The sequence below is a fragment of the Bactrocera latifrons genome, unplaced genomic scaffold (assembly GCF_001853355.1).
Source record: "Bactrocera latifrons isolate USDA-ARS-PBARC rearing strain unplaced genomic scaffold, ASM185335v1 scaffold_63, whole genome shotgun sequence".
Classification (NCBI taxonomy): Eukaryota; Metazoa; Arthropoda; class Insecta; order Diptera; family Tephritidae; genus Bactrocera; species Bactrocera latifrons.
The window spans coordinates 87,192-92,605 of record NW_017537301.1 but is presented as its reverse complement, the minus strand read 5'-3'; positions in this window follow the sequence as shown (position 1 = coordinate 92,605).

Below are 5,414 nucleotides of genomic sequence, written 5' to 3'. Positions count from 1 at the left end.
AAAAAAACGAAACGTCACAATACATTTGTTGGATATCAAGGAAATATGAGTTGGTGTGTTATTCAACGGTTCTTATAACAGTTGTAAACAAAAATAAAATTTCTTATGAGTTTGGGACTATTTATTAAAGGCCGCCTCAGAGCGGTCTTACCTGTTAGAGGGTTAAGGAMGAAGGGTTGATATATCAACGAATATTTTAAAGAAGTATATATTTTTGCATACATATTAACATGTGATTTCCGTCAGAAGTATACCATATATTTCTAGATTATCTTTCATTGAAGCCGGTATATTTCAACTTCTGTACGAAATTAAGGGGGACACCACAAATAATATAAAATTGGCAATTTTTGGAAATCCTTAATATAAACTGTTTTAAAATGTAAGGGTATATTTTTATATAAGTACATTTCATTTTTCAWCACAAAAATGCTAAGTCTGAACATATTTGAGCACCGCCAAATTTAAAGCTCAATGTTAAAGAAAGCGCAAATCTTTTGAAGCACACTGTATTCTCTTATATTGGTAAACAATTCTTGATAAATAAATTATAATGCGGAATCGGTTTAGTTATTTTTTTTTATATGCTAAACCAGCTGGGCTTACTACGAATAACTCTGTTTTATAACGGTGAATTCAGTTAATTTGTTGTTGCTGTTAAGTGGCATCGAAAACGAACTGCAACCTGAGAAGTGGAAATAGCAAGCAAACTCTACAAAAACAAAAGAAATATATATTAAAATAGTTAAACAAAAATCAATAACGGCATGTACCTACATATKTACCATGCATAAATACTTTTATAAGTATGTATATATGTATATGTACTTGCGACCATATGAACTGCAAATCCGGAGCGAAAAWATTCTAAAAATATTCTAATTAAGTGTAATAACTGCATTTTACTAATATTCATGAAGACAAAAACAAAATAAATAAAACAACAAACACTTAATTAACAAAGAAATATTCAATTGAAAAGTGCTGCTAATCGAAGTTTGCAAAGCCACAGCACACAGCTATGCTCTGTATGTATATGTAATTGTAACCCTAATGTGAATCATACTTGTAGTTAACTGTAATATTTTACAAATAAAATGGAGATAGTAAAAACGAATATCTCGACACACATGCATAAAGGTGATTTTAAGGCGGGGCGGTAGAAGGTTTTAATTTTCCAGAACACATGCRTAGACACTCATATATATACATTATGGTGACTCCTTTTTTTTTATAGTAAAAACCAGCTGAAGTTTCAGTTTTTGCTTAAAAAAAGTATGTAACAACAGAAAAAAGCTTTTTATTTGCCATCAAAACCGTGGCTGAATTATATTTCTCTAGTCACTCTATAGCTTTGAGAAAATGATATTCAAATACCCAATTTTTCGCTCTATAAAAAGGTTTTATTAATTTTTTTCATAAACTTACTTATTTCAAAGTTATATTCAGTTAAGKTTAGACATGAAGTRYACTGAGCACAGTACCCCWTGTCGTATGAGCAACATAAAATCTAAAATAACTTTAGGCATAACTTAAAAGAAGGATTTTATGGAAAAAAAGTTATCAAAATCTGTTTTTTTTKGTTTTTTTTTTTTGGAGAACGAACTTTTTTCATAAGAATACCACTTCCTGGAAGTTTTAGGTTTGTTTGCTTTGGCTATAAAAATTTTTATGCAAAAAATGGTTATATATTGGTTACCATTTTGGGTGACGATATGTGATTCAGGTATTGCTTAACTTTAAAAAAAAATAAACGTGTTCCTTGGATATCTTGTTTGGGACTAGAATGTCAGAAGGCGTTTGTAATAACAWTATTCAACTTAACAAATAGCGCACATCCTAATATGCGCTTAAGCGGGCCTGAGCTACCCAATCGCTAGTAAATTGGATTAATGTAAATTTAAATTTTATTTAATTGTATATTKTACAGCAAATCCGATTCGGAATTTTTATTACAAACTTTTTGGCCCTGCACACATGTAGACGTACTTAGAGTTCGAAACGATATTCCACATAGACGCACACACACACAGACCTAAACGCCAATTTTAGATACTTCAGTGATTAAATTGCAGTGGCTTCATGTGAAATATWTCATTTGCTTAGCCACACAGCTGCACGCACACATACTCAAAGCAGTATATAAATAAATAAATAAAGTATTGCCAAAGCAAGTTTACCATAATATGCTCTCAATAAGATTTATTTATATTTTTTTATTTGCTGATTTTCTTTTATTTGTTTTTAGTTCGGTATTTTTTCTTCACTACMATTGCTACTGTTGTTGTTGTTGCTGTGCGCACAGTCACTTTGTTTTGAGTTTTATGCAGATTTTTTTATATCTAAATTGAAATCAGAATTTATTGCCGCACGCTGGAGCTAGTGCAGCGCTGGCGGGTGCAATGTAGCCATCATAGCTGGCAATCGGGAGGAAAATTTATGTTTTCAAGTTCAGACGATATTTTCAGTTCATTTTGCAATGCAACGTTGGCGGCGCGCAGTAAAGTACAAAAGTCGTGAAGAATAACGTCTGAGAAAAAAAAAAAAAAAAAAAAAAAAAAAAATAATAATAATAATAATGCGAATAATATGCAGTGCAGAGCGAACGAGTAGACAAGTTGTATAAAAACAGTGGACTCAGGTACTTTGTAGCGGTGTAACTTGCAGCTTTGAGCGACTTATGAACGGTAAGGACAAGAAATATGGYTTATAAGACGCGTACATACATACTACATATATGGTATTCACAATTGGTTTTATATGTTTGTGCAATTTCCAGGTAAATTTGATGAGAATGCTTGTGGAAGTCGTCAAATTAAGACTGGCTTAAAGAAATTTGATTTTTATTCAAGCTYATTTCAGCTTTTGGTTAAAATAGCTAGTTTTAGCGATTTTTTATGACTCGTAAATTAGGCAGATAGTGCTTTCCAGCTCATCTTTTCCGCACACAAGCCTTCCATAGGTCATAGAATTTAACTATTTAGTGTTAGTTTTTGGCGTTGCCACATGATTTTTAGTACAACATTAAAAAATTGGAATTAATTTTTCTTAAAAAATGGTGACCGTTATCGCGCCATGATATCCAACTATTTGATGTCTGAAAYTGAAGCTCTTGATCTCGCCGATATTTGGTATAAACAAGACTACGCCACTTCTCACACATCGCATATATCAACGGATTGATTGAGAGACACAACGATGAGYAGATAATTTCACTTTTTGRKCCGTTCGCMAGCTATCAGCCGAASTGCTTGAACGAGTCATCGAAAATAAAGGGAAAGGAAAAATTACATTACTTCAGAGATATAGATAGAAAAATATCTTCGTATTTTTGAAATTTTTTATTAAAATTTAGAYTTTTGATGAAAAAAATGCTCATTCTCAACTCTATCTTTGCTGAAATTCCCTTTCTATGTTTTGTTTTTGTTTATCATATATTGATATATGAAGCTAGAATTAACAAAAAAAAAAATAAATAAACTCGAAGTTAACAATAACAAAGTTGGCAGCTCCGTTTGTATAATTTGTGGAACTTTTATCGCCCTTTTTCTTGCATCCATGTTATTTAGATCTCTGAGTGTTAATTGTCTATTCTCAATCACCAATTCCCTTATATTATTAACAAGTTTATCTTCAGCTTATGTTGATGGCCGTCCTGCACGTGTCTCATCGTCAATGCGTTGTCCCTCTTTGAATAATAATAATTTGTGCGAATCAAAAGCACTTGGTAGTGACAAATCATACTCTGATCATTTCGGCAGAAAAACAAGCGGATACTAAACACTAATGATTRTTTTTATGTGATATATAACACAGATGTCACTAACAGTCAAATCAACCAAGAAAAAAATTTACTGTTGCATACTCTTGCACATATTAAGAGAGCCAAAAAATTTGAATTAGGCGACTAATAAAATCACTAGAACTTATGAGATCATTGACCCTCTAACTAGGAGCTTCAAAGTCCGTATTTTACAAGAAGAAGCTCGTTAACGAAAAAACCCCTATGGATTAAATTTATAAAAAAAAAAATCGGATAATGAAAAATATGTTATCTACAACAGCTACAATTGAAAACTGTAAACAGTAGATAAGTCAGGATTGACGCTCAAGAAGGGTTTGTTAAATGTTTGTGGAGATTTGCAGGGAATCGTGTACTATCTTCTTCCGGACAAGGCCTTAAAACAAAACTGTTGACAATTAAACAAATAAGAAAGGAATTATATACCATTAGGACTATGCCAGCCCATAAAAATCGGTAATGGCTCACAGGAAGCTACGGAAGCATAGTTGACATCCACGTTACAGTCCGAAAAGCGATTATTTTAGCTTTTATATAGCKTTTGTTCATGGCGGATGATTTTGCTTGTAGAAAATTTGCCTCAAGTGAGGCCTGTGGCAATCCACTATTTCAGTTTTTTGTCTATAGGGGCGTGTGTTATATGATGGTGGCTTTATTAAATTAGCTTAAAAGTAGCGACAAGTTCTTGAACAAAACGGTTCACATTTTACCCAAACTTGAATAYTCTAACTATGCTAAATAAAACCTTTGAGGCAAAGTCAGTAGATTTCTTTTAACTTCACCTTATATATAGTTCTCGCAACACTTGAAACTATTTGAAAATAATAATGTGCACCGAGTGACGAGATTCAGATTAAAGCGCAAAAATGTCCTATATTAATATAAATCTCCTTGTTAGTTTCCTCGCCCGATTCAAAAGATATGTAAATTTGATTAAATACATGAATATAAATTCTCAGAGGACTAGGCTCATTGAAACATTATTAAATTCTTCACCTGTTGCATGCATGTGAGACTGACTAACACTATGTTACGCACACAACCGCTAAAGCACACACATACACTGGCGGCTGAGGAATTCATATGTCAACGGTGTTGAATGCAGGGCCACGCTGACATTTGACGCAATGTGGCCGACATAGTTTTCAYTTGACACTTGTCACCGTTATTGCCGTCTGTCTGTTGCAACACAATCGCACACACAGTCGCGCACGTTCTACGAGTGCAAGTGTAGAGGTGTGCAGGGTTGCCACTGTCAAGTTAAGTTGTTTTCGGTCGTGGGCTGGTGAAAGGGACAGTGTGAGTGTGTGCACGTGTRCGGGCTCGCATGAATCATATTTGACAGAACTGCTAAAGTTGCTATGACTGGGCAAACAGGCGAAATTACAAAAATAGCAACAAGTGGCTGGCTTAACGGTAAGCTGGCTGGCGGGCAATAAATTCATTAATTAAGTTACGTGCAACAATATGCAACAACAGCAACAGACAGAAACAATGAATCGTAATCATAATGTCATAACGTTACTCAGCGCTGATATGCGGCAGTGTGTGTTTATTGCGTCACAACCACTAAAGCAACCCGATAGACCGTGTGTGTTATGCGCTATAGAGG